We start from the raw sequence: 13,111 nt of genomic DNA, 5'->3' as shown, positions 1-13,111 counted from the left end.
TCTGTCATTACATCTTCCCTCTTAACAATAACTACAAAAATCAATTAACACCTAAATCAATTAACACCCATGTACAGAGGAGGGGTTACTAGTACATCAAGTCTGAAGTAACTCTTTACCACTCATTTTCCTATTCCCCTTTTTCTGCAGCTCTTTCAGCAATTCTCTATTAGTTTGTCAGAAGGTATCACTTTCATCTCAGATTGATGAAGTATTAGATCTAGTTTCTGATTTTTTTTTGGTTGAAAGCTTTTTCTTCAAGTCTTGAGAGATTCAAATCCTTACACAGGGATAAACTGACTTGTACTTTTGGCAGCTGTGCTTCTGCACATTGCAAAAAGTTCAAACTACACATCGCTGAGGCTCATTTCTTTTCTGTATGATGGTATTAACATTTGTGTCTGTTGATACATTTCTTCCTATAAGGACATGGATGCTTCTTGTGCTCTGATATAATTGGTTTCTTCTAGGAAAATTGTCTAGATTTGGGCTGTGACAGCCAAGAGGATCATTAGAAGGCATGAATGTTGTACCTTCTTGTATGTGCTTGCAGTACATAGATTCATTTGTTCACAAGCCTCCAGGCCCAGAATTGGTGTCCACTCCCTAGGTACCACAATGAATGAAAGTTTGTTTACAACCTGGGCCTCTGCAGCCTGAGTCTTTACAGTTTCTGCTGCCCTGCACATTTAGATAGCTTTTTCTAGGGATAAATCTCCCCCAGCCAATAGCCTGCCTCGTAATACAGTGTTCGCAATGCCACAAATAATCCCATCTCTAATCAGAGATTTTGTCAAGTTCCCAAAAGCATAGTTCTTAGTCAATTTCTTTAGTCCAGTAATATAATAATCTATACTCTCCTGTTGTTTGTCTGCAACTAACAAATCTGTGTCTTTCAAAAGTCTCTTTCTTGTTTGGCATGTAGTACTCCTCAAATTTGGACAGCATTTTACTTAATTTCATATTTTGACCTTTGTCAAAAGTAAAGATGTTATAAACAGCCAGGGCTTCCTCCCCCACAATATTCAAGAAGATTGAGGATTTGACATAGTCAGTTTTTAATTTTGCTGCTGTGGCTGCTAGGTACTATTCAACCTTTGTCTGAATGTCCTCCAATTCTCTACTACATTGCTCAACATCAGAAGGGCAGGTGGAGGTTACAACTCCATAAGTGTCTGTTTACTTAGGCTAGGGACAGACATTCAAAAAGCCTGAGACTGAATTGATTCAATCATTGCAGGTTAGTTTAACCTGGCTAGGCTAAACCAGTTTATAACCATTCAGACATCCCCTCTGGATTGAAGAAATGCAGGCAAATGCCTATAGTGACTCAGACTAGAAGCCGGGGGAGTGGGGGCACTAAAGCAACCCTCTCTTCCCTTCCATAGTGCTGAGCTGAGCAGGGGCATGGCCAGGCCCCGGCAGGATGCTCTGATTAGGGAGCATTCCCCTCCCATTTTTGCTCCTCACTAGATGAAGCCAGCTAGGAGCTGCACCACATTTATTTACACAGTAGAGACTGATAAGGGAGAAACACAATGTTTATCAGCCCATCAAGAAACCAAAAGCCTCTCTCATTAGTTCCAGCTCTTCTTTTAGCTCCAAAAAGTCATAAGTGGACACTGTCCTGTCTGCCTTTGTCCTGCTGCCTTACACAGATACTCTCAGCATTAGGTAGCGTACCACATGCTGGCTACCGTCTGTGCTGTGGGAGGGGAGGGGGGAATCCCTGCTTGAGCAGGGAGTGGGGGAAGGCGGTAAGGCAGAGGGAAGCCAGGCAGATGCTGCTGTGTCTGCTGTCTCTGCAGGAGCTCCAGCCAGGGAACAGATGGACAGAGCCAGCCCAGCTGTGGAGCAAAGAGCCCAGCCCAGGGCTGCAAAGCATCTGGGATGCTGGGGGACTCTAGTTTAACTTAAACAAGCAAAGGGTCTGAGACAGACATTGCATAAACTGGTTTGACCCAAATCAGTTAAGTCTGATACTACATTCAATCAGGTTTCTCTCAAACCAGTTTCAACCATTTTCAACTGGTTTATGTGCACTGACCAGTTGTTCTGTTACAGATTTAAACTAGTTTCTGATCACTTAAACCAATTTATGTTTAATGTCTGTCCCTAGCCATTATGTTAGTTCTAAACTGACTTTTTGTCAGTCCTACTATTTTTATGTTGCATGCACTCAACAAGATACAGATATTTAACTAGAAACAGCTTATTTTCCATTTTAGGTCATATACATTAGCACAATGATTTTGTGTTTGTGTTTACAATTCTACTGGGGATGTTAAATCCAAATCACTCCATTTCATTGGATTGTTAAAATATCATTGTATCATTTTGTAAACAATTCTCCCCCACATTTTGTTTCCACCTACCAGAATGTAAAATTTAGAGTCTTGGCTACTTAATAGTGTTCTTTTAAAACAGGAAATCCATAAGCATTCAGGAATTCGGTCAATAAAGAAAAAAAATCCACTCTCTTTCTGAGGTGCAACCTGCATACAGCTATGCAACTACTTCTTCTGTTTGTCTGTCTCAAAAAAAAAAAATCAATGTGGGAAGCTTGGCATGAGTCTTTGCAGTCCTTAAGATAAATGGGTGGTACTACTGAATTTGGCCTTGAAGAATCTTACTTCAAAATATATTTTTTTTAAATGAACCATACTTTCCTGCAGACTCATTAAAGGCCTGGTTAGAAAGAAGAACAATTTTATAAGCACTTTCCATAAAACAAAGTTGGTTGAAAATGCTATTTGCCTGCTTATAACAATTAACATGCTAATAACAATTAAAGGATGAGTACATTATTGTGAACTACTAGTGTAAAAAAAAAAAATTAACAGAAAAACATAAATCACCTTAGGACATAAGAATATGCATAGATAAGTGGGCAAAAACAACCACTAAGCGACTGTGTAAATTTAACGTGCAGAAGTGCAGCTGTCAATGACTTAATTTTCACTTTATCCAAGCTCTGGAAAATGAATCCAGGATGAGTTTCTGTAGATCAGCCCAAGGATATAAGAACTAATAATCACACAAATTTGCTTAAAAGGGAACATTTTATCTTAACTACTTGAAATACTTATTAAACTAGCCATAGAGATTCAGTGAGGACAATTCTGCTCTCAGATTGCTGTATGACATCAGCCTGAATTGTGCATGTTGGGCTGTTATGTTACACTTCTCTAACTCAGAAATAACTGCTGAAGTCAGTGAACCTAATTTGCTGCTACTTTGGACCTTTTGTACTAGCCCCTTTAAATTTTGCATGAGGGGGCTATGTCTGAGCTGGGCTCTGGGATGGGGCACAAAGCCATCCCATAGGTTCCCTAATCTGGGGACTGGTCCACTGTATAATTTAGAGTAGCCTTAAGGTGTTGAAAGATGTAACAATTTTATCAGTATCAAGCAATATGAGGATGCATCTACATGTGCATCTAAATTGCTGCACATTATTGGCATATATATGCATCCTCAGAGTCATATTGCTTGATACTGATAAAATTGTTACATCTTTCAACATCTTAAGGATATTCTAAATTATATAGTGAACCAGTCCCTAGAATAGGAAACCTATGGGATGTCTTTGTGCCCCATCCCAGAGCCCAGCTCAGACATAGCCCCCTCATATAAATTTAAAGGGGCTAGTACAAAAGGTCCAAAATAGCAGCAAATTATTGCTCTGCAGTTTATTGCTCCTGGGAAGCTCCCAAGCATACAGTTTACATGTGCACCCAAATCACAGCACATTGAGCCAGGTTACAGCAGTCCTGGGTGGCAGGGGACCCAGGGAGTCTGCCTGCCAGCCCAGGCTGTTTCAGTTAGGCTCAGTGTGCTGCAGAGGCACTGGCTGGAGCATGAGGGTACTTTAGTGCAGGGTTAGCTGGCAGGGACACATGCATAGATGCTGAGATGTTTGCTGTGCAGTTAATTAGTCAATAAGTCTGCAGTAAACGTCTTATGTAGTCGCGCCTTGCGGGTAGCAAAAGCATTGCCGTTTTAACACTATTTCATTCAGGATTACAGGGATTTAGCTAACTTGTATCAGTACAGTTGTATATAATAGGTGATGTGTGCCTTGACACATAAGCTTCTACTTCCCTTTTAAAATGGTTAGAAGTTGCATTTGTCCATAGCCTCGTACTTTTAAGGAGTTTAACAGCTCCCTGCCCAAGTAGATTGTGTAATGAACACTAGTGGCTATTGTCCTCAAGGAATCATATACCACCTAAGGATACCTGTGGCTCAGAGTTTCTGGCTACTTTCCTTTTCCACTGCATACATACCCCATGTCCATACAATCCATTTACAAGGAGGACAGCATAAAAGCCACCCTGTGCTGCACATTATTGGCATATATAGATGCATCCTCAGAGCCCTATTGCTTGATACTGATAAAATTGTATGGTGGAGACTGTCAAGGCCAGGAGAATTCTTGAGTGTTGTTTATATTCCTTTTATGTACCTGAGGGAAGAAGACAGAAAATGTCTCTGAATGATCTGGGCATACAATCTAGGCACTTACATGAAAAGAAATAAATATTACTGTGGGAGGAAAAGGAAACAAACAATATTGCAGCTGTCTCAACCTAAAACAAATTATAAAGTCAGTTATTTATGCTGTTCAGTTTTGATACTTTACATACAAAAAATAATATTGTAGGCCATGATCTCTATAGGAAAGAGCTAGGATAATGCAGGTGCTTTGTTTGAAGATCACAATTTCTTTCTTCTGCTGAATGTTATTGGTTTTGAAAGTTAATCATTTAAACCATCTGTATGTCCCTCTAACTAATGGATATGAAAAAAGTACGGAGTTGAAGTTAAAGTTGAGTGTCTAGAAATTTTGAGTGTCTAGAAATTGAGTCATATTATCTTTATCTACTACAGATGCTCTTCTGTTTTCATCCTGGCAGGTGTCCCCAAACTCCTGTTGACCCTCTCAGCTATACCACTTACTATTTTCTTGGTAAAGCTACATTTTTCCTTTGATCTGCTTAACCAGCCTACTTTTGCTCTGTGTGAAGTAAAGAGCAGAGAAGTGGCTGGGGGCATTTATTTGCTCTACAACTCTGTAAAGGAAAATAAGTTATCTGTATGAAAACTTATTACACTAGCATGTGTTAGAAATGATATGTGTTACTTCTAAGAGCACAATAGACCAAATCACAAGTCACCATAGCCAAAGGGCAGTATGTTCTACTCAATGCATGTGTAGAACTCCAGTTAGTGATATGAACGTCAACATCAAAAGGCAGACAAGACCCCAGTATGTGAACCTAGCAGGATTTGCTCACACAGGAATGAGTTAGTATTAGGGATCTCTGCAAGATTCTTTTAGGCACAATTTCTGCTTTGGTAGATACATAATTTTGGTATTGAAATGTCCGTACTTTTTTTCATATCCATTAGTTAGCCCATTATGAGGAAGACCAGATTATGCCTTCCTGCTGAAGATTTAACATTTATGCCTGTTATTTTATCATACTATGGGCAGAGGCCCTTAAGATACGTTAGTCCTTGCTTATCCTGAGGTGCAAAGGCTGTATCATAAGACATATCATGTCTATACCCCTCCAGATCAATAGAGTCTAGTTCCATTCTGCAGACCCAAATTGTGAGTATCACCTCATCCTTCATGAATGCCACAGCCTCAACATACCTGAGAAGACCCAACCTCCTCTTTACAGAAGTTGTCTGATGCTACCAAGCCTCACTTCCTACTGGTTTCTAGGATTACCCACCATGCCCTATAGTACTGCTGCTTAGTAAAAACTTGAAATCCCCTGGCTGCTGACAGAGCTAACAAATTTGCACAAGTGGGATTTGAGGGTTTGATGATGTTATGCCCCATTCCCCAAATCACACAACCTGCCATGCCATCTGTCACATGCCTGTTGCGTGTCAGGATTCATGGGGGGCAGGGAGGTCCTGCAGCTGGGGATCAGGAAGTGCACATGGAAGCAGCAGCTGGGGACCTCTGAGCTCCCCACTCCCCAAGTGCTACTTCGTGGGCACCCAGGAATGTAAGAAAGCAAGTGTGCAGCTGAGACTCCCAGCTGCATGCCAACTTTTTAAAGATACAGGGCACAGTGAGCCCAGCACCATGGATCTTTTCCCTGATGTGTGGTTTACAGTGCCCCAGACCTTTTAAAGCCAGGCGTGCAGCTGGGACCCCGGTTGAACACCTACCCACTTCTTTACATTCCTGGGTGCCAAAAGCCTGACATTGGAGAAAGGCTTCCTGATGTTGGGCTCAGAGTGCCAACCACAGTTCAATGGAATATAGCGGAGCTCCCCTAACCTGCACTGCACAGCACAGCACCAGTTTAAAGCGCCCTCCTCAAAAGCAGTGGGGTATGGGGAAAACTCTTCATCCCCAGCTGCCAGCACCAGGTGGCTCTTGAAGTGGATGAGTGCAGCTGCGGATGAGGGAAATTTCCCCCTCCACTGCTGCATATGTAAGGCACCCCTTAAAATGTTGCATGCAGGGGAAGGATGATATGCCAACTGCCTTTTTAAAGGGGCACATACAGCTGGGGATTGAGAACACTCCCCCATCCCCTGCTGCATTTCCCTATTTAAAGAGTCACCTAACATGAAGAGCCGGGGTTGAGGACGCTTTCCCATCCCCTACTGCTTGCATGGGTTCAGCTGGAGAATGGAGAAAGTCCCTCATCTCCAACTATATGCCAAGCATCCTCTGGGGATAATGCATGAGCTTTGGGACCCAGACCTGTCCCCAGGCTTCTCCTAAATGGGCAGGGGCAGTTTTGGTTCAGCCCCCCAGGGCTTCCTCATGCCAGACTTTGATGCTAGGCATCAGTTAGCCTCATCCCAATTAGGATATCAGGTTCAGGCAGGGGAGGACTGTGTCCCAGACTCAGAGCTGCCCTATGTCCTGAGAGTCACTGAGACCCAGCATCTTAAAGAGACTTTCAGAGGTTTCAGGACAAGGTTCTTTAAGGTGCTGGGTTCTGGTGAGCCTGCATCCTGATGCCAACAGTCATGTGACCATTTGCATGGGAGCAGGGCAGCCCCCAGCCAGTCTCCACACCCAGAGCTACCTAGAACTCAATACTGACAATCAGTTGATTGCCCATTTCAGGATGATGGCATGCCACACGTTCAATTTATGATGCCATCCAAACCAGCCACAAAGATGTTTCACATGCAGTCAGTTAATATTTCTAGTGTGATTGACATCTTAATCACACCAGAAATATGTGTGCCAAAGGCCCCTGAAAAGGTTTAGCAGGCTACAGCCTCCAGAAACAGACCTTAAGTCCCAGATGACAGCCAGGATGAAAACGTCTAGTTAAGGTAAAAATGTGGCCTTTTCTTCAGACTTGCTGACAGCCACAGCTCTTGTTGACTGCAGTGCAAATGGCAGCTACTCAGCACATCTGAAAATAAAGATGGAGACTTACCAGAAATTGTATTTGGATATAAATGAGTTTTCAGAGAGGCCTGGGGAGTCAGATCCCAAGGGTAGAAGCCTCCAGGCCATGCTAATTATTGAATAGTGAAAAATTAAGTTATACTGTAATACAAGTGGCAATGGCAGCAAAAGGACCCTAGTCTCCTTACTCTGGTTTTATCTAAAACAGGACAGTGCTTCTTTGTTATTGCAAATTGTGCTCACCTCATACTTTGAGATTAAAAAGCATCTTGACATCAATGAAGTTAGCTATTCACAATTTCCAACCTATTGTGGTATACAAATACTAAAAAAAGAATACTCCCCACACATAGCTTTAGAAATCTTATTAAAAAATATTAGGACTGTAAAATGCTGGCAAAAATGTGAAGGGTTCAACATTTCAGCTATTATGTCGCTGATTCTCTTTTCACTTTGGTGGTACAAATGAAGAGTGAATCCATTTACTTCAGTGAGCTGGAAGTAGTTTTGGATGTTACTCCTTACCTTTGCTTTGAAGGTCTAGTACAGTTACATTACTGCCTAAGGACTTCAACAGTAATATGAGCAATATTCTGTAAAACTTTTGACCAACAGAAAGGTTTGCATTTTCAATTCAGTGAATAAATTATAAAATCTACTTTTATTACCAATTAAAGGATGTTTCCTACAGCACTCAAATTTCTAATTTGCCATTTTAGTCTTAGGACTCACTTTACTACGTAACCCCATTGACTACAATTAAATATTGCAACATGCAATGGAATGATACCTAATTATGATTACATTATTCATGTAGAGCATTACATTCATCATTTCTGATGCAGTAAGATCAGAAAATTTTAAAGTTAAAACTGTGGGCAATGATAGAAGTGACATTTATCATGCAGTTGGCCATATGAAAGCATGCTACAGTCATACCATGAAAGAAGTGCATGACTGAAGAGCACTTTAAAAGTGGCCAATTACATGGCAAATTAACCCTGATGGAATGAGGGAGCGGATGAACGGACAAGGATCTTTGGGTAAAGCAGATATCTTTTATTAGTTACCCAAAGAACCTTGTCTGCCTATGTCCTTAGACCAGCATGGCTAAGCCAACACCCTTTGAGCCTTAGGGAATTTCTGTCAGTCCCTATGAATGATCAGGGCTGGGCTGATGCAGCCCAAACCCACTCCTATTGCTGTCTGCAGGAAGGGAGGGAGGATGAGGGAGGGGGAGCATGGTGTAGGCTCATGTTTGTCCAGTCTGAGCTGGAGGGGTGGGGGGCAGATCGATTGCCACCCCCTCCTCCCCTGTACCTCATGGTCCCCCCGTCCAACCTCTTCCCCCTCCAATTCATGTTGGGCAAACCTCAGCCAACAGTGGTCTCTCCCTCCTTCATCCCCACTCCCTTTATGCAGACACCACCAGAGCTGGGAGGAGGGCTGGGTCTAGGGGAAAGAGGCTGCAGGTAGACAGGTGCTTGGCTGGATTGGTCCCAAAGTGGCGCTCGATTTCCTGCCCCTCCCTCCCCCCAACCAAACAGCAAACATCTGTTTGGTCAAGGGGGTTGCTATAACTCATGGCGCTTTCTGTAAAACACTATGAGTTAGGGTGGGGAGCTGCACATTTGTCAGTGTTATCAGTGCCAACCTGATCACAGTTGAACATATTCATCCTTATGATCCAAGGAAACAATATATTATGTATACAGGTGAGTCAGGGTATACCATATATTATTCACAAGAAGATAGACTTGGCACTTGCTGAAACACAAGTTTATAACAAAAATCTGCTAGACTGAAATGCTGTTGTCACACCATGTTATGCTGCCACTATTTAATTTAACATGGACTAATATAAGGAAAAATTGTAACATTGTTTTTGCCTGAATCAAGTAGAAAGTGTATAAATTAATTTTGCATAATCAATCAATTGATGAATCAATCAGCAGGTTTTCACAGAAACATTTTTACACTTAGTTTTAAAAGTAGATAAATCCACTAGAGAATGGGTAACTCCACTGATGAGCTACAAGTAGCCAACCCCGAGCCTCAAAGAACGACACTTCCAACTTCAGAACATCCACACAACTGTTTTCTTCTATCTGAATTAATTTTCAACTTACTATTGTTACCTTAACACCTACAAATATTAGACCTGTAACATTAGAGAAAAAGTGTCTCTCTTTTCCCAGTTTGTTTATTTCTGGCTTTTGACAGCGCTATACACCCAGTGTTTTCCCACAACGGTCAGCTTCCCTTTTGCTTGGATACGTCTTTCACATAGAATCAAGAGAGCTAAAACATTTCAGGGGAAAAAACAGGGAAATTTGATGATGAATCAACAAAAATTGGTACTGGGATTCCAGGATACCTGTACAATTAACTCTTCGTTGTCAACTTCTTAATAATTAGATTTCAACTATAAAAACTCCATGTCCCTTTTAAATAACACTGTCACAATGTATAACTCAACTGTATATATCTTTCCATGCCTTTAATAACACCTCCACATTCATTTTCAACCAAGTTTATATAAATAGATGCATGGCTTTGTGTTTGTCTCTTTTTTCACTCAGGAACAATAATATTTGCTTTAAGCAAGAGAATATCTGTTTCTTTAACGCCTCTTCACAACTACTCCTTACCTTCACCTCCAGTATATGTATGTATCCTCAGTGTCAATCAGAATTTTTCTTCCGTTCCATATGTCTTATGTCTGCTATGTTCAGTTTACTATATGACATCTCCCATGTATGCTGTCACCTTAGGTATTGTCTGATCCATATCAGTGTCTTACCTCGTTGCTATTATTTCAATCCTAGGAATCTAGCTCCCAAGACTATAGCATGTCTTCGTTACAAAAGGTAAGCAACAACGTGGCTCATTATTCCCATTCAAAGTCTTTTCATTCAGGAATTCAAAGACATCATCCAGACTTATCATTCAGGATTCTGGATCCATTCTAAAATTGCCTTCCAAATATTTGTCTTATGTGACCACAAAAATGCATCTCTCTCCTCAGCTTCCTTTCCCCATTTCATGTAATCTGAGTGAGATGTTTTGTATCTCTGTATCTTTAACACTATCTAGTTTCAAATGTGTTTAGAAAAATATTTTCCCCATATTTGCATCTCTGATGTTTTCTGTTCCTTCCTCTGTCTGATTCTAGTTTCACTTTACCCATAAAAAAACACTATAAAACATGTCAAGGTTGCTTCGAGATGAGTGCTAAGTAAAATAAAGTGTACTGTAAAATCAATATGATAGTCAGTTGAGTACCATATGTCACACAGTCCCGCTGGAGCTTCACTGTCTGGGCTCTCAATTATTGCAGTGTTCGGTCCGACCATGTTAAGCCCAAGTGTCCTTGAGTTTCTCTTGGCCTAATCAGGCTGCAGACTAAAACAGACTCTTCCCTTTGACTGTTATACTTCCTATGTCATAAACTTGCCATCAGTTACCTCTTCACAGAAATAGTATCCTATGGTCCAGCTGCATTATTCTGCCAGGACTAGTGTAACTTTGCCAAAATCCCTTGTGGCTTAAGCACACCTTTTCCTCAAGCTCTGAACCTAGATTTATAGAAACCTCTTTAAGTACGTGTGACAGTGAAGGTACCATGCAGGTTTTACAAATCTCATGAGAACCTTCAGTTTACATAGGTCTTTTTTGAGAGATCGCAGAGGGGGTCTTGATCTGTATTCTTTTTCCTATTTTCATTTTTTGTGCTTTGACATCCACACATGTAACAAGGTGGTCTGGCCCTTTAAGAGAGTGCAGACTGCCATGTGCAGAAGCCCAGCCCTGCTGCAGGCAGTTAGCTACTGAAGAGTATTCCTCTAGCAACTAACAGCCCCGAGGAAAGAGCAGAGAGGGATTAGCTGGGATGTGAGCGAAGGAGCAGTTTGTGGCCAGCAGGAGGACTGAAACCCAGATAAGCTCAGTACCAGGAAAGACCCAGAGCTAAGGCAGATCCGTGTGCCTGGAGAAGGGCTAAAAGTTTTGTTTGCTTCTTTGTTTGCTTGGTTTAAGGACCATGTTAGAAGGCTGGCTGAGTTGCTCCCGAGGGAACAAAGCCAGTCCAGGCAGTAGCGCACTTCATCACTTCTCTGGAGCATTATCTGGGAGATCCAGGGTGCCTCTCCTGAAACTTATATCTCCTCTTCTTAAAGACTGATGGACTACACCCAGATGAGCATGGCTGTGCAGTATGTGGTGCTGCAGATGCATCTGCGGCGTCACACACCGTATATTCAGGCCTTTCCCATGCTGCTACATTGCAGCGTGGTGGGTTTTGTTGTCCCAAGATCCCTGGGTCAAAAAAACTTACACAGACCACAGAAGATCTCGGGGTCAAAAAAACCTGCACAGAAAAAAAGTGGGGCAATGCACGAGGAGGCATCACATGCTACCCAGAACTGGGCCTGGCTGGCTGGAGCCACGCTCTAGTTGCGGGCCAGGCTTCCAGCTGCAGGAGCAACCTGGCTGCAGTTTCCCCAGCCCCAAGGACTCCAGGTAAGGCTTCTGACACCATCACAGTTGCTGGCCTCAACCTCCCCTCCCCCACTCAAGGTAACCTTCCGTGCATCAGAGGGCTTGTGGCATGGGCATTCGCCAGGGACAGCTAGCAACGACACAAGGTGTGCTGCTGCTAGTTGTCTCCAGGGAACCAAACATTCATGCTCGTCTGGACACGGCCATGGAGTCTTTCTTCACTCCACCTCAACTTGCTTTGATTTTGCCTGGTCTTGTAACCAGAAGCCATCCCCTATGTTATGAAAGTATATCTTTCCCTGGCTCTGGCCTACCTGAACTTCCTGTGTCTGCAAGTCTGCTCGGACTGTGGTTTTAATACCCAGCATTAACACCTGGCTTCTTTAATTTCCTGTGTGGAGATCTTTCACTCCCCAATCTAGCCCCTTCAGACAAACTTGGCTAGCCTGGACTTTAGTCATTCCCTGAGCTGAGGGGGGCAGTGCATGAGCTGCTACAACAAGGTTACAGGGAGCCTGTCCCTGTACCGGCACTACAGGAATAGCAGCTGGAGTGCAGGGAGCCCAAGATGTGGCAGGTAACACTGTGCCACTGCTGCCCCCAGCATGTTGTCCCCTTCACCAGGGCATCCTGTGCCTATGTCCTGATCCCCTGCTATCACTGCCACCCCCATTGTGACAGTTCTGGCTGACAGTGTCAGAGACAGCCCAGGGGAACTGCACCAGCTCCTTCACAGCTGTTCCTCCCCTCCCACCCCCAATGAGGAGATGGATCCCTCCTCCCTACACCTGCTGCAGGAATTGAAGGGCTGTGCAACCGTGCCACCATACCCGCCGATCCATCCCTGTATAGAGACTCCCTTCCCCTTCTCTCCACAAACATGTTTTCTTAAGTGCTCTCTGGGGAGAAAACATGCAGTCTGAGAAGGATGTCTGAGGGGGCAGCTCTGTCCACTGCTTGCGGACTAAAGCTCTCTTTTAAAACAGGGAGCATGAAGCAATTTGAAAGGGCTTGAAGCGGTATGAAGTAGTACTCCATGGCTCATAAGTAAGATCATAGAGTACAGGAGCTGGTCATTGCTGTTGAACCTGTAGGAAGGATGCACAGAAGAAGCCCTATGATGGGTTATTATTGCCTAGAGCCTCAGGGGAGGCCACGATTCATTTCAAGCCCTTTCCCATCCCTGTAGTGCATCATTATGGGTGA

General features: G+C 42.9%; 1 protein-coding gene across 5 annotated transcripts in view; it reads left to right on the top strand.

Annotated features, from left to right (window-relative positions):
• B3GALT1 (beta-1,3-galactosyltransferase 1) overlaps positions 1-13,111 on the top strand; it is a 390,202-nt gene that overhangs the window by 308,867 nt on the left and 68,224 nt on the right. The gene's annotated exons all lie outside the window — the stretch shown is intronic.

Source organism: Crocodylus siamensis, chromosome 4 (assembly GCF_052110815.1).
Source record: "Crocodylus siamensis isolate JL-2025a chromosome 4, ASM5211081v1, whole genome shotgun sequence".
Lineage (NCBI taxonomy): Eukaryota > Metazoa > Chordata > Crocodylia > Crocodylidae > Crocodylus > Crocodylus siamensis.
The sequence above is the reverse complement of the archived record's forward strand: the minus strand, read 5'-3'. Positions and strand labels throughout refer to the sequence as shown.